Source organism: Schistocerca piceifrons, chromosome 8 (assembly GCF_021461385.2).
Source record: "Schistocerca piceifrons isolate TAMUIC-IGC-003096 chromosome 8, iqSchPice1.1, whole genome shotgun sequence".
Lineage (NCBI taxonomy): Eukaryota > Metazoa > Arthropoda > Insecta > Orthoptera > Acrididae > Schistocerca > Schistocerca piceifrons.
The window spans coordinates 416589029-416615268 of NC_060145.1; the positions used below are offsets into that span (position 1 = coordinate 416589029).

The window sequence follows — 26240 nt, forward strand, 5'->3', positions numbered from 1 at the left end:
TGCCTGTCCTCCAACAGGTATCGTATGCTCTCTCCAGATCAAAAAATATTGCTACCGTTTGGCGTTTCCGGAGAAAATTGTTCATGATATAAGTGGAGAGAGCAACAAGATGGTCAACGGCAGAACGATGCTTTCGGAATCCGCATTGGGCTGGTGTTAAAAGACTGCGGGATTCCAGCCACCAAGCTAAACGGTAATTCACCATACGCTCCAAAACCTTACAGACACTACTCGTGAGAGAAATGGGGCGATAGCTAGAGGGGAGATGTTTGTCCTTTCCAGGTTTCGGAACGGGAACGACAATAGCTTCCCGCCATCGCCTGGGAAAGGTACTGTCGGTCCAAATTCGATTGTAAAGACGAAGGAGGTAACGCAGGCTATGGGTTGATAAATGCAGCAACATTTGGACATGGATACCATCCGGTCCTGGGGCGGAGGACCGAGAAGAAGAGAGGGCATGTTGGAGTTCCCGCATGGAGAAAACAGTATTGTAGCTTTCGCGATTTTGAGAGGAGAAAGCAAGATGTCGCACTTCCGCTGCACGTTTCTTCGGGAGAAACGCTGGCGGGTAATTTGAAGAGCTCGAAATCTCAGCAAAGTGCTGACCCAATGAGTTAGAAATTGCGACGGGATCCACTAAGGTATCATGCGCGACAGTGAGCCCAGAGACCGGGGAGAAACTAGGCGCGCCTGAGAACCGTCGAAGCCGACTCCAAACTTCCGAGGAGGGAGTGAAGGTGTTAAATGAGCTAATAAAGAATGTCCAGCTTGCCTTCTTGCTATCGCGGATGACGCGACGGCATCGCGCACGGAGCTGCTTATATCGGATACAGTTTGCCAAAGTTGGATGGTGACGGAAAATGCGAAGAGCACGTCGCCGCTCACGTATTGCGTCACGGCATGCCTCGTTCCACCAAGGAACTGGGGGGCGCCGGGGCAATTCGGAGGTGCGTGGTATTGAACGTTCCGCAGCTGTGAGAATAACGTCGGTAATGTGTGTGACCTCATCGTCGACGCTGGGAAAGCGACGGTCTTCGAATGTCGCTAGAGACGAAAAAAGTGTCCAGTCGGCTTGGGCAAACTTCCAGCGTCGCGAGCGCATATATGGCAGTTGAGGCTGCAGTCGAAGAACACATGGAAAGTGGTCACTCGAGTGTGTATCATCAAGGGCGAACCATTCGAAGCGCCGAGCTAGCGGAACAGTACCGACCGCAAGGTCCAAATGAGATAAATTTGTCGTGGAGGCAGACAAAAATGTGGGGACCCCAGTGTTAAGGCAGACTAGATCCGCTTGGTGGAAGACGTCTAGCAATAGTGAGCCACGTGGACAAGGATGTGGAGATCCCCAAAGCGGGTGGTGGGCATTGAAGTCCCCAACCAGCAAATAGGGGGGTGGAAGCTGACCAAGAAGATGAAGGAGATCAGCTCGTGCCATTGGTGTGGACGATGGAATGTATACCGTACAAAGAGAGAACGTGTATCCAGGAAGGGAAAGACGGACGGCGACAGCTTGGAAGGAACTGTTTAAGGGGATTTGGTGATAATGGAGAGTATCATGGAGCAGAATCATGAGTCCTCCATGGGCTGGAGTGCCTTCAACAGAGGGGAGGTCATATCGGACGGAGTGAAAATGAGGGAGAACAAAGCGGTCATGGGGACGCAGCTTTGTTTCCTGAAGACAGAAGATGACCGGCGAGTAGGATCGTAAGAGGATCGACAATTCATCCCGATTGGCTCGAATGCCGCGGATATTCCAGTGGATAATGGACATAGGGTGAACAGAAAATGGAGGAACGTGACCAAGGGTGCTGTCAACTCAACGACTGCTCAGAGCTTGCGACCGACAGCATGGAATGGCATTCAGTCGAAGGCAGAAGATCCTGATCCATAGGTTGGTCAGGAGCAGCTCCAGCCACCAACGATCGGCCAGTTGACCGGCCACCAGCAGTGCGCCTCGTCGACACAGAAGACGGCCGAGGGCGATTTCCGCCAGGTGGTGCTGTAGATGGGACACGCCTTGGCAGAGAAGGAGAGGAACTGTGTTTCTTCGTAGCCTTCTTGGAAGTATGATGTTTAGATGAGGGAGGAACCGATGGTTGTGAAGTTGCGGTACGTAAAAACTCTTCACGAGAATGCTCTTTTTTGGAAGACTTGGCGTCTGACTTTTGGGCTCGAGATTTAGCAGAACCCGACGAAGGGTGAGCCATTGAGTGGGCAGGCGAAAGTGGTGAGGTTGAACGGGCGATCTTTGCGCTGGCCGATCTGACGACCGTGGTACTAAAGGTGAGGTCGCAAGTCTGCGTGGCCGCCTCCTTTGTTGGCCGAGGAGAAGCAAGGACAGCGCTGTATTTTCCTTTCTGAGGCACAGTGGGCTGTCGACTGGCGAGTAACTTTCGAGCAGCAAAGGTCGACACCTTTTCCTTCACTCTTATTTCCTGGACGAGTTTTTCGTCCTTAAAAACGGGGCAATCTCGAGAGGAAGCAGCGTGGTCACCCATACAGTTGATGCAGCGAGGGGATGGAGGTGGACAAGCACCCTCATGGGCATCCTTGCCACACGTAACACATTTGGCCGGATTGGAACAGGACTGGCTGGTGTGATTGAACCGCTGACATCGATAGCAACGCGTAGGGTTTGGGACATAAGGGCGAACGGAAATTATCTCATAGCCTGCTTTGATTTTTGATGGGAGTTGAACTTTGTCAAATGTCAAGAAGACAGTGCGGGTTGGAATGATGTTCGAGTCAACCCATTTCATAACCCGATGAACAGCTGTGACGCCCTGGTCAGACAGGTAGTGCTGAATTTCTTCGTCAGACAATCCATCGATGGAGCGTGTATAAACGACTCCACGCGAGGAATTTAAGGTACGGTGCGGTTCCACCCGGACAGGGAAGGTGTGGAGCAGAGAAGTACGCAGCAATTTTTGAGCCTGGAGGGCACTGTGTGTTTCCAACAACAGGGTGCCATTCCGTAATCTGGAACAAGACTTTACAGGACCCGCAATTGCGTCGACACCTTTCTGAATAATGAAAGGGTTGACCGTGGAAAAGTCGTGACCTTCGTCAGACCGAGAAACAACAAGGAACTGTGGCAACGATGGAAGAACCGTCTGTGGCTGAGACTCAGTGAACTTACGTTTGTGAGCAGACATAGTGGAAGGTGAGGAAACCATTGCGGAAGAATCCCCCATGATTACCGGCGTCTCCGATGGCGCGCTCCTTCCTTGTGGGGGCCCTCACCGAGGGCACACCCGCCTTAGGTGATTGTTCACACCTCAGGTCACACCTCCCGACAAACGGACGGAGGGACCAATCGGCACTTTCGGAAGGTATCAGCTCGGGTAATCACCCCTCCCTGGGCCTGGCCGTTACCAGGGGGTACGTACGTGTCCTACCTGTCTACCCAGGGCGGGGAATTACGCGTTACCCCGTCACCGGCTACGCATGGAAGTGCGTGGGTCGGCCTTCAGACACGCACAGGGAGGAAGAAAGAGACAGGGAAAGGAAAGAAGAGAGGTCTCAAACGCCGCAGCGGAGAAAAGGGTAAAGAGAAGAGGTAAAGAGAAGAGGTAAGGAAAAGAGAAGGACGAAGAAAGAGGAAGACATACAAGCAAGGAAGGCGAAGAGTGCGGTACATTTACAAGCGTCCGTCTCCGGACGTAGGCACAAACCATACTCCCAGAGGGGGAGAAAGGGAAGGAAAGAGCCAGAGGTGAGGGGGGAGGGCGAAGATGGGGGATGGGGAAGGATACGGAAAGGGGGGGTATGCAGCCCGGAAAGGAAGGAGGGCCACATTAGCTCGGGGTCCCGTGCTCGCTACGCACGTGTCCACAAAAGAGTTGTGGACCCCCTGAGGGGGAGCCAATGGTTTGTGGACAACATTCCTGAAATGGACTGGCCGGCTCATATTCCCAGCCTGATCGGAGTGGAGCACCTTTGGTGTGAGTTAGAAGTCGACTTCTCCGCAGACCCCAACGTGCAATGCCACTATCTTCTCTGGTTTTGGCTCTTGAGGAGGAATGGCTTACCATTGGTCCATCGACATTTAGACCTGAGTGAAAATGTTACCAGCAGAGTTCAAACCGTTATTAAGGCGAGGGGTGGACACACCTCACATTAATGTCTAGTAATGGATGTCCTATAGTGTATCAGGTTGTATACTTCTCTACACGAATGAAAAAATTATTAAATATTATCGTCAAGATGGAGACTTGGATTGTAGGTCCCTCGTAAGACCACCTTCACGAGCGGGAATACATCTCCAAGGTGAAATTAGCAGCAAAGAGGTCGCCTCAGCCTCGCAATACGACATTCCACCGTTCTCCTATCAGTAACTGTTGCTGAGGACCCAGCTAGGTTTGTCACAAAATGTAGTACCTCTCCGATGACACTATTGGTTTTCTCCAGGCTGGAGATTTTACATAGGACCCTGGAAGAACAGCCGCCCTCTCGCTATAGCTTGGCTTCGTTAGCCAGTGACCAGACCACATGCACCACATGGTAGAAATCGACTCGAGCGTTACAGTGGCAGAAGCTTCTTGTTAGATACTTTTGAATACATCGTGGGAGCAGATAGTGATCAATGTTATTACTAATAGTTACTATTAAAATCAGTCTTGATCACAAAGCGTTTGCCTGTCGATATTACAACAACCTCGTTGGAGAGTAGCCTGCTGCCACATCTTTGGAATGGCGTCTATACATACCATTGCAACCAGTAGCTTCTACATGGTTCTCCAACAGAGGGCAACCCATGTGCTGTCGAAACTATTTTTATTTATCTCATACGTTTAATATTTTTAAATATTTTATCTGACAATAGCTGTTGAACCAGCCAAGTTCCATGTACTTTTATTTTTCATTCTTGTCATTGTTCTTTTAATTACGAAATATTACGTTGTTATTTGACTTTTAACCCATTGGTTAGCGATGACACCATTCTGTCAAAAGTGGACGGAGCCTCCAGTATATAAGTATCTAGCAGTGATTTACCACCAGAAGGAGGCTCCTGCTCATACAGCATTTTGGTAATTTATCGTTTTATAACTTACTTTTATATAATTTTCCTTAATGTATGTTACCCTCTGATCAGACTTAGAATTTTAGGTCTGAAGATGACCACAGGCGTCGTCGAAAACGGTTACCAGAATAAATAAATTTGTGATCAAGACTGATTTTAATAGTAACTTTTTGTTAGAGCTGCAGCCAGCGACTCTGATAGGACGGGGCTATTCACTCACCCCTACAGAGCGCATCGCAACGGCCCAGAGACGCGCCCTCCTTCGCCACGTCGCGTGGTGTGATCCCGTGCACACTTTGTCTCGGGAGCTGAATAAAGCTGTCCGTACAGCGACAACAGGCCAGTGTCGCCTTGAGTCTACATCCTTCCAACGTATACACAGACTACCCTCTTCTCGGTAACCTATGCTACGTGTTTGGGCTCTCTGGTGTTTGACTGGACTCCTCGTAACAGCCTGACAGATTTGGTCTTTATTCACGGACTTTTCGTGATTCACAGCCAGAAGTTTGTGCTCACTGTCCAACTCTCAACCTGTACCGAACTTTTCAATAGCGTTTTTGTTCACATAGAGGGAATGAAAGCACTGCTCCACACTTAGGAAAGGTTACCGTTTGAAGAAGCACTCCTTTCACCGCATGAGTCGCGATAACTCGTTGGCTATTAAATTTTCAGTGAGTCACGTGATCCGGGTGATCCCGACTGCATGCAGACTAAGTTTTACCTGATGTTGGAGTGGTCATATGCGCGCGGAAGATAACACAAATAAAATTGGCACTACAGCATTTTTTCTTTCTATTCTCAGAAACTTAGAACTCACTCTGATTGTTAAACATGACAAGTAATAGGTATCGTTAAAAATGCTTGATGAAATACTCATGCTCATAGAAGGGCATCATCAAGTTAATTAAAGAGACAACGAAACTATTCTTGTTCATTTTCATTAACAGATTTAATGCTCATTAAATCCTCAACTTAGCCGGGAGCAAGAAATCCCATACCAAACACCCACTGTAGCCAATTACCTATATCGGTGTTACTACTGTAGCTACCTGAATTTTCCTTCACCGGGCCAGCAAAGAGTACGAACTGGCACTCACAGCACAGCACTGTGAGAAAGTGACGAATGATAACAGTACTACTAACAGTTCAGTGCAAACATATCCAAAGTAGCAAATAAAACACTCACGCGCTGTCTACCTGTTTGCTGAGGCAATGCCGGAACTGCTAGCGCGCTGTTGGGCAAACAGTAAACCTTTTCGCGCTCAATAGATACCAGCCCATGAGATCATCCCTGCTGCCACCCAGCCAACGTCAGGTCGTGTATTGCCGCTGTATTATTTCTTGGAAACCTCTCTGTGTTTCGCCCTCCTCATCATCTAATGGTGTTATTTATTTGTGATTCCAATTATGCGAGCAATATCTGCCGGATTTAATTTTGGATTCAAGTCCTATGAAGGGGACACTCTTTCCTGTCAGTTTCAGAGCATTTAAACGGTTGTGTCAGCTTGTTTTTATTTGTAAGTGCTTCAAGTTTGAGTACGACTTATACGAGTAGGGTTCTAAATTATCCTCCAGTCCTACAACTACAGGTAGAGCATTAATCATGTCAGGTGTGATTAAGCAGAATGTATGGTTCAGTACTAGAAGCCAGACGAGTCCATGGCAGAGAATTTCGGACATTTCATGCCTACCGCCGGCTTTAAACATGTAATTTTGCTAACACGTCAAAGGTAGATTGAAATAACCAACAACTGTAATTGTATGAGAGGGAATCTATTTGAAACAAGACTCAAATTTTGTTTTATCTGCCCTGCACCTGTATCATCTGAGTCAAGTGGACGGTAAATTGAACCAATTATTAATTTATTCTGGTTGTACAGCATAAACTCTATTCATATTAACTCTCAGGAACCAGCTACATCAATTTCACTACAAGGTAAACTACTACTGACAGCAATTAACACCCCACGACCAATCTATCCTTACGGAACACGGTCCTTTGTAAAACTTCAGCTGAACTTATTTCTGAATTTGAGCTTCAGTACTTTCTGTTCGAGGCTGTTTCTTCACGAATAATTTATAGCTTATGTCACTGAATCGTTGAGATTCAGCTACTTTTTCATTTATTTCACGTTCATTCGTATCTCTATCACTTACCAGTGCTTGGAAAGCAAAAATATAACTATTTCTTTAAGTAGAAAAATAATTAAAAACAGAGATTAATCTTACGGCTGGCTTTCTCGCCGCTAGAGTTGCAAGTGTAATTCCAACTGTCAGACTTTAAACTGTATAGTAGCGACACTGCTGTGAAAATTGTTAGACTATGGTGTAGATGTAGAAGATTTACGTAAGACCTCTCACCGCCATACTGACTGATGCACTGTGGTACAGGCATGGAACGGTTATATGGAAGATTCACTGTCCAAATCTATAAATTATTGTATTTGTTGCCTGTTCCGCAGTATAGCCTTCACCGAGTATTCTATCACATAAATTAATTCGTGTCTATAGTTATGTCTACATTCACTCAGACTTAAATACCACTGCGGCCAAAAGTCACGCAAAATGTCAGTATTATCGTTGCTTCGCAGATCACCAGTGACGAGATACACATTAGATGTAAAACATCGGACTCTGCTTTGGTAATATAGCTGTCTCAGAAAACTATTTTTAACAATTAGTTAAGGAGCGCACTCGAACCGTAAATTTTGGCGAAAACATACTTGACCTATTAGCAACAAACAGTTCTGAGCAAAGCTATCACAAGGATGTTGTAACGAGACCGTGTACAGTATCATAAAAATCCACCAAAAATAAAAGCTAAGTATATTTAAAAAGGCAGATAAAATTCGCTTAATGCCTTCCTAAGACACACTCTCCATTCCTTACGGTCTGACTGCGTAAGCGTAGACCATGTGCTTTTAAATCAAAGTAGTAGTATCGACGGCAACTGAGATAGGTATACCAAATAAATTAATAAACGGTGGTACTGATCCCCCACGGTACACAAAACGGGTCAGAACACTGCTGCAGAAGCAACGAAAAATGCATGTCAAATTTAAAAGAACGGAAAAACCACAATATTGCCAAAGTTTTACAGAAGCTCGATATTTAGCGAGAAATTAAATGCGAGACGCTTATAATAGTTTTAACAAGGAAGCGTTGTCTCGAAATCTCGCCGAAAACTCAATGATCTTCTGATCATATGTATTGTACACCAGCAGCAAGACGCAATCAATTTCTTTATTGCGCGATAACAATGGTGATATCACTGATGAAGGTGCAACTAAAGCAGGGTACTAAACATGGTTCTCCGAAACTCCTTCACCGAAGAAGACAAAGAAATATTCTAGAATTTGAATCTAGAACAACTGCCAGCATGAGTAAATTAGAAATAGATATTCTCGGCGTAGCGAAGCAGATTCAGACTTAGCAATCGTATACGACGACTCGCTCATCGGAAGATCGGTATCTGAAGACAATAAAGATGCACAAGTAACACCAATATCCAAGAAAGGAAACAGGGGTACCCGCTGAACAACAGACTTATCACTGACGTTGATTTGCAGTAGAATTTTTGAATGTATTCTGTGTTCGAACATTGTGAATCACCACGAGCTAAACGATTTACTGACAAATAGTCAGCACGGATTCAGAGAATATTGCCCTTGTAAAACACGACTAGCTGTTTCTCATGAAGTAACGAGTGCTGTCGGCCGGTGTGGCCAAACGGTTCTAGGCGCTACAGTTTGGAGCCGCGAGACCACTACGGTCGCAGGTTCGAATCCTGCCTCGGGCATGGATGTGTGTGATGTCCTTAGTTTAGTTAGGTTTAAGTAGTTCTAAGTTCTAGGGCACTGATGACCTCAGATGTTGGGTCCCATAGTGCTCAGAGCCATTTTTTTAACGAGTGCTACCGACGGGGGACGTCAAATTGCCTATGTTTTAATATTTCCAGAAGGCTTTTGACAGTTTCTCACAGCAGCTTTCTAATGAAATTGCATGCCTACGGACTATCTCCTCAATTGCGCAACTGGATTCGTGAATTATTGTCAAGGTAGTTACAATTCGTAGTAACTGACGGAAAGTCATCGAGTAAAATAGAAGTAATATCAGGCGTTTTTTTTTTTACTTTATTGTTATTTTAACACCTGAACAATCAGGTAGGCTGTCAGCGGCATGCTACGCCGCTCTTCAGCCATAGAGTTGACAATCACAGTACAAGAATGGAGAATGAAAATGAACAGAGAGACGGGCAAAAAATAGTGGTCACAGTCACACAAAAAACACGGAGCCGTTCACACTCGACGAGAAAGGCACTAAAAACACGTTGACACGGCGCACATAACACTGATGAATCCGATGGCACAAGTGAACGGAGAAGCGTGACGGCGGACACTAAAAAACACTAAACGACGTCACACACACGAGACACAGATGGCGATGATCTCCGGCACGCGAAAGTCCACGTAGTGTGTGCGAGTCCGGGGACCTGCCAAGAGGAGAAGAAGGGTGAGGGAGGGTGGAGAGGGGAGAACAGAGATGCCAATGGCTGAGGAGAGGGGAGGAGGAGTAGAAGGACAGGGGAGGGGAGGCCTGGGGGGAAGTGGGGAGAAGGGGGGGGGATGGAGGGTGCCTAAAGGAACAGATACAGGAAGAGGGAGGGAGGATCAAAGTTGGTAGGAGGGGTAGATGGAGGGGAGGAGGACATCATCATCATCAGGGAAGGGGAGGCGGCGGAAGCCACCTTGAGAGAGGGTAAGGAGGGTGGAGAGATGGAGAACGGGTGTGATGTGGCAGTACAGGCGCGGCAGCGGGCGGGGGTGGGAGAGGAACGGAGAGACGAGCGGGTGAGGAGGATCGAGTTTACGGGAGGTGTACAGGATCCGTATCCTTTCAAGAAAAAGGAGGAGGTGGGGGAAGGGGAGGAGATCGTACAGGATCCGCGTAGGGGAGGGGAGACGGATGCGATAGGCGAGGCGGAGAGCATGGCGTTCAAGGATTTGGAGGGATTTATAAAAGGTAGGGGGGGGGGGGGGGCAGAGATCCAAGCCGGATGGGCATAACAAAGGATAGGGCGGATGAGGGCTTTATAGGTGTGGAGGATGGTGGAGGGGTCCAGACCCCTCGTACGGCCGGAGCGTGCCTTGGCTTGGATTGTCCGGAGGTGGGAAGTCCAGGAGAGGCGACGGTCGAGGGTGACGCCAAGGTACTTAAGGGTGGGAGTGAGGGTGATAGGACGGCCATAGATGGTGAGATAGAAATCAAGGAGGCGGAAGGAAGGGGTGGTTTTGCCTACAATGATCGCCTGGGTTTTGGAGGGATTGACCTTGAGCAACCACTGGTTGCACCAAGCAGAGAACCGGTCAAGATGGGATTGGAGAAGGTGTTGGGAGCGCTGTAGGGTGGGGGCAAGGGCAAGGAAGGCGGTGTCATCGGCAAACTGGAGAAGGTGGACGGGGGCTGACAGCGGCGGCATGTCCGCCATGTACAAAAGGTACAGAAGGGGGGAGAGGACGGAGCCTATATCTGGCGTTCCCCAAAGAAGTGTTATAGGCCCTCAGCTGTTCCTGATCTACGTAAACGGCATAGGAGACAATCTGAGCAGCCTTTTCAAATTGTCATTTACCGTCTTACAGTGTCACCAGATGACCAAAAGAAATTGAAAAACTACTTAGTCAAGATATCTGTGACCGGGCCAAATATATCACGAAATAAGCATCAAACGAAAAAACTACAAATAACTGAACTCGTCTAGCTTGAAGGGGGAAACCAGATGGCGCTATGGTTGGCCCGCTAGATGGTGCTGCCATAGGTCGTACGGATATCTTCTGCGTTTTTTAAAATAGGAACCCCCATTTTTATTACATATTCTGTAGTACGTATGAAATATTAATGTTTTAGTTGGACCACTTTTTTCGCTTTGTGACAGATGGCCCTGTAATAGTCACAAACATATGGCTCACAATTTTAGACGAACAGTTGGTAACCGGTAGGTTTTTTAAATTAAAATACAGAACTTAGGTACGTTTGAACATTTTATTTCGGTTGTTCCAATGTGATACATGTACTTTTGTGAACTTATCATTTCTGAGAACGCATGCTGTTACAGCGTGATTACCTGTAAATACCACATTAATGCAATAAATGCTCAAAATGATGTCTGTCAACCTCAATGCATTTGGCAATACGTGTAACGACATTCCTCTCAACAGCAAGTAGTTCTCCTTCCGTAATGTTCGCACATGAACTGACAATGCGCTGACGCATGTTGTTAGGCGTTGTCGGTGGATCACGATAGCAAATATCCTTCAACTTTCCCCACAGAAAGAAATCCGGGGACGTTAGATCCGGTGAACGTGGTGCTTCGACGACCAATCCACCTGTCATGAAATATGCTATTCAATGCCGCTTCAACCGCACGCGAGCTATGTGCCGGACATCCATCATGTTGGAAGTACACCGCCATTCTGTCGTGCAGTGAAAAATCTTGTAACATCGGTAGAACATTACGTAGGAAATCAGCATACATTGCACCATTTAGATTGCCATCGATAAAATGGGGGCCAATTATCCTTCCTCCCATAATGCCGCACCATACATTAACCTGCCAAGGTTGCTGATGTTCCACTTGTCGCAGCCATCGTGGATTTTCGGTTGCCCAATAGTGCTATTATGCCGGTTTACGTTACCGCTATTCGTGAATGACGCTTCGTCGCCAAATAGAACGCGTGCAAAAAATCTGTCATCGTCCCGTAATTTCTCTTGTGCCCAGTGGCACAACTGTACACGACGTCCAAAGTCGTCGCCATGCAATTCCTGGTGCACGGAAATATGGTACGGGTGCAATCGATGTTGATGTAGCATTCTCAACACCGACGTTTTTGATATTCCCGATTCTCGTGCAGCTTGTCTGCTACTGATGTGCGGATTAGCCGCGAGAGCAGCTGAAACACCTACTTGGACATCATCATTTGTTGTAGGTCGTGGTTGACGTTTTACATGTGGCTGAACACTTCCTGTTTCCTTAGATAACTTAACTGTCCGGCGAACGATCCGGAAACTTGGATGATGTCGTCCAGGATACCGAGCAGCATACATAGCACACGCCCGTTGGGCATTTTGATCACAACAGCCATACATCAACACGATATCGTCCATTTGCGCAATTGGTAAACGGTCCATTTTAACACGGGTAATGTATCACGAAGCAAATACTGTCCGCACTGGCGGAATGTTACGTGATACCACGTACTTATACGGTTGTGACTATTACAGCGCCATCTATCACAAAGCGAAAAAAGTGGTCCAACTAAAACATTCATATTTCCTCAAGTTCTACGCGAATATGTAATAAAAATGGGGGTTCCTGTTTAAAAAAAAACGCAGTTGATATCCGTTTGACCTATGGCAGCGCCATCTAACGGGCCAACCATAGCGCCATCTGCTTTCCTCCTTCAAGCTAGAAGAGTTTCGTTCTTTGTAGTTTTTTCGTTTGTCGCTTATTTCTCGAGGTATTTGGCCCGGTCACGATCAATGGACCACCCTGTATAAAGTTGATTAATAGCCCCGCTACAACCTCACAGCAAGAGTAGTGGGCGCAAGATATACTTGCTACCTCTGCACCGAGACGAGAACGTAACTTTAAGACGCGAGGGTGGTAGACGTTTTAAGAACTTCGGTGTTTTGTCTTCACGTAGCAGGACAACAAGGACATTCCACGTCCTGCTGCTCCAGTACGAACGGGCGACAGTTACGTGCCATCTGTGGTAACTCTGAGTAGGGATTCCCAAAGCTAGTTCACTCTGAAGACTGACTTATGCACATGCAATTGAGAAAGTGGATATTAATATACACACGTTGTAGCGGTGGATGCACACATCAGTATATTGCTATTCGTTAGTGGGTATACGAAACTGAACTGCGCAGATTCAACATATGGTACTGTACCTCGGTATCTTTAGATGCGTACACCAAGCGATGAGCGGTTTGATACCTCAGACAGCAGACAATGGTAGAGTTTGGGATGAGCGTCACGAAGCAGTGTAGTCCTTAAGGAGCCGCCTAGGGCTGTGGAGGAAGTGGCAGGACCTGATAACGGAACACTGCGCGATTACGCAGTAGCGTCCCGTTTGTGACGCTGTAAATTATTTTTACTGCCTCTGCTACGAGGGGGAAAGGTTTGTAATGACCGGCCGTTGCGACAGACCTGTGTTACTGAGCGAAATATATCACATAACTACATCGGAGCGTGGAATGTCAGATCCCTTAATCGGGCTGGTATGTTAGAAAATTTAAAAAGGGAAATGGATAGGTTAAAGTTGGATATAGTGGTAATTAGTGAAGTTCGGTGGCAGGAGGAACAAGACTTATGGTCAGGTGAATACAGGGTTATAAATACAAAATCAAATAGGGGTAATGCAGGAGTAGGTTTAATAATGAATAAAAAAATAGGAATGCGGGTAAGCTACTACAAACAGCATAGCGAACGTATTATAGTGGCCAAGATAGACAAGAAGCCCGTGCCTACTACAGTAGTACAAGTTTATATGCCAACTAGCTCTGCATATGACGAAGAAATTGAAGAAATGTGTGATGAGATAAAAGAAATTATTCAGGTAGTGAATTGAGACGAAAATTTAATAGTCATGGGTGACTGGAATTCGAGAGTAGGAAAAGGAAGAGAAGGAAACATAGTAGGTGAATATGGATTGGGGCTAAGAAATGAAAGAGGAAGCCGTCTGGTAGAATTTTGCACAGAGCATATATAATCATAGTTAACACTTGGTTCAAGAATCATAAAAGAAGGTTGTATACATGGAAGAATCCTGGAGATACTAGAAGGTATCAGATAGATTATATAATGGTAAGACAGAGATTTAGGAACCAGGTTTAAAATTCTAGGACATTTCCAGGGGCAGATGTGGACTCTGACCACATTCTATTGGTTATGAACTGTAGATTGAAACTGAAGAAATTGCAAAAAGGTGGGAATTTAAGGAGATGGGACCTGGACAAACTGACTAAACCAGAGGTTGTACAGAGTTTCAGGGAGAGCATAAGGGAACAATTGACAGGAATTGGGGAAAGAAATGCAGTAGAAGACGAATGGGTAGCTCTGAGGGATGAAGTAGTGAAGGCAGCAGAGGATCAAGTAGGTAAAAAGACGAGGGGTAATAGAAATCCTTGAGTAACAGAAGATATATTGAATTGATGAAAGGAGAAAATATAAAAATGAAGTAAATGAAGCAGACAAAAAGGAATACAAACGTCTCAAAAATGAGATCGACAGGAAGCGCAAAATGGCTAAGCAGGCATGGCTAGAGGACAAATGTAAGGATGTAGAGGCTTATCTCACTAGGGGTAAGATAGATACAGCCTACAGGAAAATTAAAGAGACCTTTGGAGAAAAGAGAGCCACTTGTATGAATATCAAGAGCTCAGATGGAAGCCCAGTTCTAACCAAAGAAGGGAAAGCAGAAATGTGGAAGAAGTATATAGAGGGTCTATACAAGGGCGATGTACTTCAGGACAATATTATGGAAATGGAAGAGGATGTAGATGAAGATGAAATGGGAGATACGATACTGCGTGAAGAGAGTGACAGAGCACTGAAAGACCGACGTCGAAACAAGGCCCCAGGAGTAGACAACATTCCATTAGAACTACTGACGGCCTTGGGAGAACCAGTCCTGACAAAACTCTACCATCTGGTGAGCAAGATGTATGAGACAGGCGAAATACCCTCAGACTTCAAGAAGAATATAATTTCAGTCCCAAAGAAAGCAGGTGTTGACAGATGTGAAAATTACCGATCTATCAGTTTAATAAGTCACGGATGCAAAATACTAACGCGAATCCTTTACAGACGAATGGAAAAACTAGTAGAAGCCGACCTCGGGGAAGATCAGTTTGGATTCCGTGGAAATGTTGGAACACGTGAGGCAATACTGACCTTACGACTTATCTTAGAAGGAAGATTAAGGAAAGGCAAACCTACGTTTCTAGCTTTTGTAGACTTAGAGAAAGCTTTTGACAATGTTGACTGGAATACTCTCTTTCAAATTCTGAAGGTGGCAGGGGTAAAATACAGGGAGCGAAAGGCTATTTACAATTTGTACAGAAACCAGATGGCAGTTATAAGACTCGAGGGACATGAAAGGGAAGCAGTGGTTGGGAAGGGAGTGAGACAGGTTTGTAGCCTCTCCCCGATGTTATTCAATCTGTATATTGAGCAAGCAGTAAAGGAAACAAAAGAAAAATTTGGAGTAGGTATTAAAATCCAGAGAGAAGAAATAAAAGCTTTGACGTTCGCCGATGACATTGTAATTCCGTCAGACACAGCAAAGGACTTGGAAGAGCAGTTGAACGGAATGGACAGTGTCTTTAAAGGAGGATATAAGATGAACATCAACAAAAGCAAAACGAGGATAATGGAATGTAGTCGAATTAAGTCGGGTGATGCTGAGGGAATTAGATTAGGAAATGAGACACTTAAAATAGTAAAGGAGTTTTGCTATTTGGGGAGCAAATAACTGATGATGGTCGAAGTAGAGAGGATATAAAATGTAGACTGGCAATGGCAAGGAAAGCGTTTCTGAAGAAGAGAAATTTGTTAACATCGAGTATAGATTTAAGCGTCAGGAAAGTTGTTGTATGGAGTGTAGCCACGTATGGAAGTGAAACATGGACAATAAATAGTTTGGACAAGAAGAGGATAGAAGTTTTTGAAATGTGGTGCTACAGAAGAATGTTGAAGATTAGGTGGGTAGATCACGTAACTAATGAGGAGGTATTGAATAGGGTTGGGGAGAAGAGAAGTTTGTGGCACAACTTGACTAGAAGAAGGGATCGGTTGGTAGGACATGTCCTGAGACATCGAGGGACTACAAATTTAGCATTGGAGGGCAGTGTGGAGGGTAAAAATCATAGAGGGAGACCAAGAGATGAATACACTAAGCAGATTCAGAAGGATGTAGGTTGCAGTAGGTACTGGGAGATGGAGGAGCTTGCACGGGATAGATTAACATGGAGAGCTGCATCAAATCAGTCTCAGGACTGAAGACCACAACAACAGCAACAACTAGTACCAATACCTTAGAATACGCTGAAGCAGACTGAATATTCTTCTTAGACGCATCAGTTTCAATGTAGTTCTACCTTTCGATGGAAGGTGTTTTACTTAATGCACTACTGTACTTGTCGCAATTATGACGATCACATGCAAGTACAAAATTGGGAAAAAGGAAAGAAATAAGAGCTTAACGTCGATGTCGTCCTGCCCTACGTCAGAATGGACAAAGAATCTAGTATGGCTAGTATGGACTAGCTTAAATATCTCGTGGACAAGGCGCTTTGTGATAGACAAAAATGTCCCGGAGCAGAGTAAAACTTGTGTCGAAGAAACTATTCACTGTCAATAACATGCTGTCAGTCTTGTGCGTGTTACTTTCGTCAGCAGTGACGTGTTACTAAAATGGAAAGGAGGCAATAGTGTAACGGGAATGACACGAAGTTTTAGTCTACAGCCGATGTTAATCTGCATATTGACCAAGTAGTTAAAAGGATACCGACGAGAAATTTGGAAAGAAAATTAAAGTTCAGGGACAAGAAATGAAGACACTACTATTTTGCTGATAATGTAAGTCAACAATGGACTACGAGAACCACATTAATGGACTAGATAGTGTCTCCAGAAGAAATTGTAAGATTAAGATCTGTAGTTGCGCTCTACCTAAAATACAGTTCAGTAGTTTTGGCACACTACATAAATGACGTAGTACATTGTAGTTATCACCAGAGGTATTGAGAGAGAAAGAAACACAAATGATTATGTAAGAGAGAAAATGGGAGCCCACAACCTTTTTTTTGTTTGTTTTGCATGTAATTATAATCACGCATCATTCACTGTTAGTCCATTGTGTATTTTATCTACTTACAGAATATAAATTGCATTCTATAAGTAGTAAAAATTAGTTGATCTAGTAAAAACTTCTGCGTTTTTATGTAACCAAAGCAGTTACTTTTGCTGCAAGTACACTTTACATGCACAAACACAAAATATACATAATTTTTCTTATTTTGGACTCAACAGAACGTTCTTCACTGTTATCAAAGGTAAGAGTTTCGTGTTATTACAGATCAATTGGAAAGTTGTTTATGAATAACACCCATGTTTTATGTAAGTCTGACTAAGTACTGAAGCGATGTTTAATATTCTTTTGTTTCACGTTTTTTGTATTTTACCTTTTTGTTGAGGAAACTGCATTTTCTAGCGCTAAATGTAATATCTGTATCGTTTTCTATATTTTTAATACTGCATCTGTGTACCGCGTTACAAATGAGGTTTTCGAATAAAACTAAGTACTGTTTATTCTTAAGTAAAGGATAGGAAGATAACTATGAGCAATAAAAAGGTTTCTTAGGTTGACCAGTCCATTATATATCCTTACTCAGTTTTTTTAGATGATTCACCATTTCAGATAGCATTTGCAAAGAAAACAATCTTTCTGGGGGTTACGTCCGACAGGCATGCATCACATGTAATGTTCAGGTAACGTGGTCGTGGCCTTAACCGGCCAAAGCTACTAGGAAAATTACGTTTACATATGGTGGTCTACGGTAGTTTTACAACTCTATTAATATCAATAAGAGTGAAACAACATTAAGGAAATGTAGTCTAAGTAAATCAGGCGATATTGATGGAAATAGTTAGCAAACGACACACTAGGTAGTATGAGTTATGTTATTTGGCAGTAAAATAACTCATGTTGGCTGAAGTAGAGAAAATATAAAATGCAGACAGACAATAGCAAGGAAAGCCTTTCTGAAAAAGATAAATTTTTAACCTCCAATACGAATTTTAGTGTTAGGGAATCTGTTCTGAAGGTAATTGTTTTGAGTATAGCTTTGTGCAGAAGTGATGCGTGGACGATGAGTAGTTCAGACAAGAAGATAACAAGATAACAGAAGCTTATGAAAGGTGGTGCTACAGAATAATAATGAAGATTAGCCGGGTAGATCAAGTAACTAACGAGGAGGTACTGAATCGAATTGGGGGAGAATAAATTTATGGTGAAACTTGACTAAAAGAAGGCACCAACAAATGGTTTGGCACTGAAAGATAATGTGGGGTTAAAAATTATAAAGGTGACTAATGCTTGAATACGAAAAGCAGGTTCGAAACGGGCGTAGGTTGCAGTAGTTAGCAGAGATGGAGAGGCTTGCAGAGGATAGACCAGCGTGGATAACTGCGTCAGACCAGTCATCGATCTGACGACCACTACATAAACCCTTCCAAAAATTGTTATGCCAGCTTTCTTTGCAGTTACCTGTGCAGCTGACGACTATTATAGCCTTACTTTCATGACACAGTCCAGAGGAACGTTTGATTTCAAGTGTACTGTTTCCCACACTCTTGTATGTGTATGTCAATGAACAACCTCGTCCCCAAGGCACAATCTCTCGTGTGTGCTGACAATCGTGCTCTGGTCGCGCAGCCCGAAAAACTAGAAGATATAGAGATGACACTAGAGGTTGCAACTGTAACTAGTGTAAAGACTCTCAGGTGAGACTGAATCCATCAAAACATTCATAGCAACAATCCACAAACCAAAAAGAAGCTGGAAAAAATCCAGTGGATCTACACTGCGGAAAACATAGCAACGTACCAAGGTCTCAGCATAGTTAGGTCACTCATCTTCAAAAAGACTGAGAAACTTTGGACAGAAGGTGAAGATGTTTAACAATATGTTTTGTAAATTGTCGGTTCCTGATGGAGGGTAAGCTCCACAATTGTGCTGTATACATCCATTGTGCTATGCTAATCTGAAGCTGGATACGCTTGTTTCAGTGATGCAGAGACCAGGGGAACAAACAGCCTGTTTCTGTGGTTGATGATGGCACAAGTCACAAAATGAACAGTTAGCCGGAAGCGCTGTCCAGAGCGTAACGAAAGTCGTCGGAGACCTGGACAAGTGTCCAGGGAGCGACGCAAATTTAAAAACCTTAACACAGGAAATGTCAAGCGCACTATCAGTGGAGCGTATCGAATAGTTCAGAGTACAGTGAGAACTGCGGGACAAGTGTGGTGGCTGCAGTATTCATGGCCTGTCGCAATAGTCGATGGGCCCACGTCACATGCTTGCAAAGGCAGCAGCGCTATCTGTGGGTGCAAGCTGTGGTCCTGGCACGCAGACTGAGTGCGTCTGATTCTTCATCCATATAGCTGCTTGTGCTGGGCGGCCAGTCCACATCGTTTTCGGGAAACAAACTTGTGAAGTGCGGGTCCCATCACTGCGTACCAAGAAGATACACTGGGGCAAACAGTGTCATCAGCACTTGCGTCAAACTCAGCCCTCTTGGCTCGTAGCAGGAATAGCTCAATTCAACATCAGAAGTCCCTACTAACAAGGGAAGTGATCCAGCTGTAACAGCTAAAACCCAATAAAATCTATTAAAGAAAAAAAAACGGGGATATGTCTGTCTTAGCACCCACCAAGCCAATTTATCTACGAAGCTCTACATTTCTGTACCACCGATATTTGTTCTACCGAAACGATATTAGGGTCAACAGTATCACAAGGACGCACTGCCAACATCTGGATTTGTTTTATTTTTTTGAGACAAAACAAACTCTTATCAGATATGTTAATTGGCAAACCGCAGGTTACATTACATAGTTCATGTTCCAACCCCCACTTTCACTTTATTAGGTACAGTCACCATTCTGTACCGAGACAGACCTGTGTTAACACACGAGTAAGAATGACAATGATCTGGTTGAGAAGCTGATGGATCATCTACACATAGTATTAATCTTGTGTTCTGACGCGGGTTAGAGGGAACACGAAGGGTTAAAGGTCAGTCTACACTTCCCGAGCGGTTAGGAGCAAATGCAGAAAGACAAACTTTTAGTGAAGGCAGGTTGAGTACATGAATGGGCGCCAATAGGACGCTCGCAAAAGGAAACTCAAGGATACGCAGTGGGAGTCTGATTAACGTGATTTATTTGCGGTCTGCCTATTACACTGAACGCTAATTCTAAATACTAGAAACAGCAAAGAATGCTACTGGCTAAAAGAGAGAAGACAGCCTCTGAGTTCGTTGGATGGGAGCTAGCAGAAATGGCAATCACTAGCTGCATTGTAAAGCTTGGACATTGAGAGAAGCACTCCACGCGAGAAAAAAAGGCTTCAAACGAAACTATATGTTTCCAGAGAATTTTTAAAATCTCAAACATCCATGATGTATATACGCAGCCTGAAGTGACGAATGGAAGTTTATACCAAGGCCAGGATTCGAAAACAGGGTCTCCTGCTCACTGAGTAGATACACTAAACACTACGCCATTCTGGCATAATGGCTTTGCGCAACTGGACAGACTACTTTAGCACACTTCCCTTCTCAATCCAAATACCCATTCAAGCTTGAGCCCATTTGGTATTCCCCCTAAAATCAAACAGCATTAAAGAGAGACTCCAATTGCACTGGAATAGAAACAGACTTGTCGGACCTTACCCGGGGCTTGCAATGAGCGACATGGAGTTTGCATTCAGAGTTCTGTCAGATCATTGGGGCGCAAAGACATGCGCCGCGCGGGATTAGCCGAGCGGTCTGGGGCGCTGCAGTCATGGACTGTGCGGCTGGTCCCGGCGGAGGTTTGAGTCCTCCCTCGGGCATGGGTGTGTGTGTGTGTGTGTGTGTGTGTCCTTAGGATAATTTAGGTCAAGTAGTGTGTAAGCTTAGGGACTGATGACCTTAGCAGTTAAGTCTCATAAGATTTCACACACATCTGAACTTTTTTCTGCAAAGGCATGCGTTCTTAAAGGATTGTCGTGGCACACTGTTTCTCCCTTCCTATAGTAGAGCCACCAATCCACCGGCACTCTGCGGGCTTCGGCCAATCTGACGAGTGGCACTGGCCCTCCACGGCCGGCCGGTGTGGCCGAGCGGTTCTAGGCGCTTCAATGGAACCGCGCGACCGCTACGGTCGCAGGTTCAAATCCTGCCTCGGGCATGGATGTGTGTGATGTCCTTAGGATAGTTAGGTTTAAGTAGTTCTAAGTTATAGGGGACTAATGACCTCAGAAGTTAAGTCACTTTGTGCTCAGAGCCATTTGAACCATTTTTGTCCCCTCACGTCACGTCTGGCCAACCAGATTCTGATTCCCTCCCTGTCTCCTACGCTGTAGGTAGGGATGTTTGTGGTCTTTACATCAAAAACTCCTAGTGGCAACAGTCTTCAGCTGGAAACTAAACGTAACTGCCATTCCTACTATGGCTAGCATCATCTGTTTTACGTCACATGGCTTCACCCAAAAGCCTCTCTTGAGTGGTGACCGTTGTTGTAGCAGTTACCTGTGTAAAGTCACTGACGTTGCGGTTCTCATGGGCAATTATCAAGCTTGATGCCTCGTCTAGGACGTGCCTTTTTGCAAGCGTCATCTACTGTGACGCCTTACAACAGCGTTTGGGCGGCGGATGGAGTTACCAGTTAATTCTCTAAAGTGATACTTCCCCCTGGGACAACTGCCCAGAGCGCCTACAATTCGCACACCTATACCGTTACTGTTTACCTCTGGCAATCTAAACGCAGTCACTTTTACTAACTGTCTGCATTGTCTCTCTGATTTCCAATGTTGCAGTGCCATTGCCAGTTTCCAACAGCCTAAAGTTTTCATCATGTACTGACGGTGTCATGACAGCTGCGCTTTTCTGTCTGTATGTGAAGGCCAATCTCAGGACCTATTTGAGGGATTGTGATAGGCTGATTCACAAGAAAGGTTTGTGTATACATGTTGTAAAAAGACACAAACTTTAGGGACAGGTTTCTTATACAGAAATAAGTAAAAATGTCTAGTAAACATGGGGCATAAACTGCACACCTCAAGAGCTATGAGCAATTTTTCGATCTTTGTTACTGTGAAACATCTCGTCTGCTGAACAAGTGCTTACATCTCTTAAGATATGCGCTTTAAAGCCTTTATTTACTAGACATTTTTTCTTGTTTGCTGTAAGGAAGCTCTCCTAAAGTTTCTTTTTTTTCTGGTTTCCCAGACAAACAGCCCAGTCGTAGGTATTTAGTGCTTCCTGTGTTAAGCTAGGACGAGTACCTACTTAATACTACGATCATTTCAGGTTTTATATTGGAATACTACAGTAGAGATACACCGAAAACCGTATACATGATGCATTCAGTGAGTAATGCAACACATTTTTATTCTGAAAAAAGGTTGGTTTTATTCAGGATTCCAGTACACCATATTATTCCCGACTCTTTTGACTACAAAACACTTTTTCCAACATGATCTCAAATTAGCGCATCGGCCTTACGCCACGTTACTAGAGGGGCATCTATGCCCGCATGGTACCATTCTACTGGTCGATGTTGGAGACTACGTCTTGCTGCGTCAGTAACCTCCCCAATATTTATGCACTGCTCCCCGTGGAGTGTATCCTTCATTGGGAAGCAAGTCGGAAGGTGTTAGATCCAGGCTGTGTGGTGTATGGGCAAGGACAGTCGAATGAAGTTTTATGACTTCCCGTCGGTGCAGATACTTGTGTGACGCCTTATGTTGTCACAGAGAAGGACAAGTTCGTTCGCATTTTTGTAGTCACGAACAGGCTGATGTCATTTCTTCAGTTTCCTGAGATAGCGCAGTACACTTCAGAGTTGATCGTCGTGGCATGAGGGATGACATCAAAAAATGTGTGTGTGAATTCCTAAGGGACCAAACTGCTGAGGTCATCGGTCCCTAGACTTACACACTACTTAAACTAACTTATGCTAAGAACAACACACACACCCATGCCCGATGGAGGACGAACCTCTGGCGGGAGGGGCCGAGCAATCTATGACATGGCGCCTCAAACCGCGCGGCGAGGGAGGACATCAAAACCCCTTTGGGGTCCCAGAAGACTGTCACCATGACTTTACCGGTTGAGGGTGCGGCTCTGAACTTTTTATTCGGAGGAGAGGTGGTGTGCCGCCACTCCATATTGGCGTTTTCTTTCTGTTTCTATATGGTGAACCCAAAACTACTTCAACCGTGTCGATAATTCGCAAAAACTTGTCACGATCAGGCTCGTAACGCGCAATCAGCTCCATATAAAATGTTGTTCGTTGCTCTTTACGGTTTCCGTTAGGCGGCGAGGGATCAGGTGGGCGCACACATCTGAGTACTTCAACTGTCTGCATCGAGTGTAATCCATGGAATAGTGCGAAAGTGTTCAGATGTCTGCCAGCCGTGTAACTGAGGCGGAACATGAGGACCAACCCGGTATTCACCTACCGGGATGTGGAAAACCGCCTAAAAATCACATCCAGGCTGGCCGGCACATCGGCTCTCGTCGTTAATCCGCCGGGCGGATTCGATGCAAGGCCGGCGCGCCTACCCGAGTCCAGGAAGCAGCGCGTTAGCGCTCTCGGCTATCCTGGCAGGTCATCGTAGCCTATGTATAACACTTAAAACACTTGATAATGGCACTTTGAAGCCGAAATCATGATTGTGTAAGTGTAAATATAATACCGTAAATAAAAAACAGTCTAATGGCGGTATTGAGTTTAAAGGAGCTCTGGTTTCCCGCCAAAAGAAACGCAATGGCAGCTGTCTGCAAGGAAGATACTTCCGTTACGGACCCCATTTTTGAAGCTAAGTATAGCGCCGCCACCAGTCGGAACTACCTGAAACTAAGAGCTGATGCTTTCAGCCGAAACTGGCCGAGAAACATGTGTTGCATTACTTATTGAAGAACCCTCGCAGTGCATCCACGTGTTACCTTTGTGAAGTATGCATACTATGACCTGTCGCTGAGTAATAATTCATTAATACTCCACATCTGCACTTCGATGATGAGTAAAGGAAGAATGTACGACAATGCTACTTAATTTTTCAGAAAGTATCACTGTTAGTGGTACACGTGTCAACATACATAGGTTCAGGGAAATATTTAGCTTTTCGTCAGATAATACCTCATTTACGACTCTTGCGAGTCTGCTGGTCTAAACTGTCCATTAAACTGTATTACTCCTTCAGCGACATTAGCTTCTATGGTCTTGACGGTCATAAACCTCGAAACATATGTAGTCTTACAAATGAATGACCCTGATGGATAGTGGAACAGCCAGAGTTCAGTACTTTAGAATTATTTTTCTCCGTTTTACCTGTTAGAGCTAGGGTATTTTCCTGTGTAAGTGTCCTTTGCATCAATACATTTAATACAGGTCATGGCGCCGCTGAAGGAGGAGTTTTATGAAGATCGTCTAAACGCTTGCACATTCACTGGAGAAATCCTGTGTGGATCAATATAAATCCACTGCCTGCAATACGAGTGGGTGGATGAAACCAGGTTCTCCCTGAGGAGACGTCCACAGATTCGTATGGTGTAAACGCATTTCGTTATAGTGGCAATATTATACAAAGGATAGTTGCTCTCACCATATGGTGGAGATGCTCATTTGCTGATAGGCGCAACAACAGGACTGTCATAAAGTAAACTTTCGGACAACAAAGCCTTCATTGGAAATACACATACATACACTCATGAGCACAGTCACCAGCTGCTGAGTCCAGACTGCGAGCAGTAGCACATGGTGGGAGAAGAAACTGTGTGGTTGGGGTAAGGAAGACGTATAGCGGTGCAGGGGTTGGAGGGGGGTGGGGGACGGTAAAGTGCTGCTTGCGGGAGCTTACAGGGACGAGGTGGCAAGAGGGTAGGGCGCTAGGTGCAGTTGGGAGGTTAGACGGAGGGGGGGGGGGGGGAGTCGCAGAAAAGGAGAGAAGCAAAAAGACTGAGTGCGTTGGTGGAACAGAGGACTGTATAGGGCTGGAATGGTAGCAGAGAAGGGGCTAGATGGCTAAGGACAATGACTAACGAAGGTCGAGGTCAGGAGGAACTTAGCTTGTAGATCACATGACTGGTTTCACAGGTAGCCCTATCTTTGATGGGATAGGTGATGCTCGTGGCTGGACTGGAACAGGTGGAGGTGGGGGGATGTATCGGACAGGCCTTGCTTCTACGTCTGTTACAAGATTATGAACCAAGAGGCAATGGGATGCTTTGGAAGATTTGGATCCCCTCGGAGAATTCTGGAAACTCAATGTCGTGTATTTCAATCTGAACTCAAAATCTGCCCCCGTACTATGTAATAGACCTAATGACACAGCCCTAACCATGGCAGCATACCAACACAAAAAATAATGCTGCTGTTAATAATTCCTCAATCTCTTGTATTGAAAGGTTCAAATTGTAAGGCTGGGTTCCACCTGTTTACGTAAATTTCAAACTTTTCTTATGTTACTCTTCTCGCCTGTACGTGTGCAACTAAAGAAGAACTAGTTAGGATTACGTGCCTCAGTAAAAACTGGATCCGTAGAGGATCGCTTTATTGTCTGTCCGTCCGACGATTAAGAATCCGTTTTTTTCAGGAAGGGGTAGACGTTTCAAATTTATGTCATATACTAAAGTCTACTGTCCCTTCGCGGCATAAAAATTTTAAGCTTCTTAGTCAATGCAGTCAAAAGATACGTTCATCTATGTCAAGTGTTTTGCTACTCGAAAACTCACTCATCGAAACCTATAGAGCACTTCCTGCTGACAAGAATCGTGAATTTGGCAAGAAGCTAGGTTTTACAGTACAAGTAAAGTACGAAATCTGAAACTTGTTAAAATGTAATTGTGTCACATTGCCATTCGAACATACGTTGCGTTCATCACGTGTCAAAACCATACAGATGGATATTACTGCAGTCAGAAATAAAAGGTGATCTGTAGCCATGTTTTAGTAAGTAAATGAAAAATATTTTATTAAATGTTCTCTCTCTACATATATATAAACTTCAGTCCCCTGCTCGTTTCTTTTTTTATGTGCAGGCTAGTCAGGGGAACTATTTTAAAGATTTTGATACGGTCTTTGAATTCTCGGGACCAATATCTTACTATTATCGATATCCGGAAAATATCGTTGAGATTCTCGATTCCCATGATAGATGAACTATATATATATATATATATATATATATATACACACACATTGTTAAATCTGTACGGCAGCCTCAGTGTGCGAGTCCTCCTCGTATTTGGCCAATTTATTTATTATTCCTTTGTTTTTAATGAACAGGCAGAACTGAATCTTATGATTTGTTCGGCGAACACTGCTGCTAAAAGAGCACAAAAACAGGTGGATAGTTATTAAAAGCTTATGTTCTGTTAAATT

At 44.7% G+C, this 26240-nt stretch overlaps 1 protein-coding gene across 2 annotated transcripts in view; it reads right to left on the minus strand.

Moving 5' to 3' along the window:
• The window catches only part of LOC124711192 (scavenger receptor class B member 1), a 685541-nt gene that overhangs the window by 92753 nt on the left and 566548 nt on the right, over positions 1-26240 (minus strand). The gene's annotated exons all lie outside the window — the stretch shown is intronic.